Raw genomic sequence first — 314 nt, forward strand, 5'->3', positions numbered from 1 at the left:
ATTAAATATTATATAATTTTTATAATTATGTTATTTATCATATTTATTGATATATTATATGATATATATTATATATTAATTATTATATTAAATAACATTTATTATTATATGTAACTGTCAATGAATATTTGTGTCTTTTATAATATTGCTGTTGCATACTGTGCTGTGTACTGCATACTAATTCTCAAAAACAGTGTGCAGTATGTGATGATAACAATTTCTAAATTTTTGTCACAATATTGCTGCTAAGAATTAAGACAGTGACACACAACACGGCATCTTCATATATTTGAAAATAAATCTTGCTTTCATAA

Source organism: Sinocyclocheilus anshuiensis, unplaced genomic scaffold, assembly GCF_001515605.1.
Source record: "Sinocyclocheilus anshuiensis isolate Anshui unplaced genomic scaffold, SAMN03320099.WGS_v1.1 scaffold2917, whole genome shotgun sequence".
Taxonomy (NCBI): Eukaryota; Metazoa; Chordata; class Actinopteri; order Cypriniformes; family Cyprinidae; genus Sinocyclocheilus; species Sinocyclocheilus anshuiensis.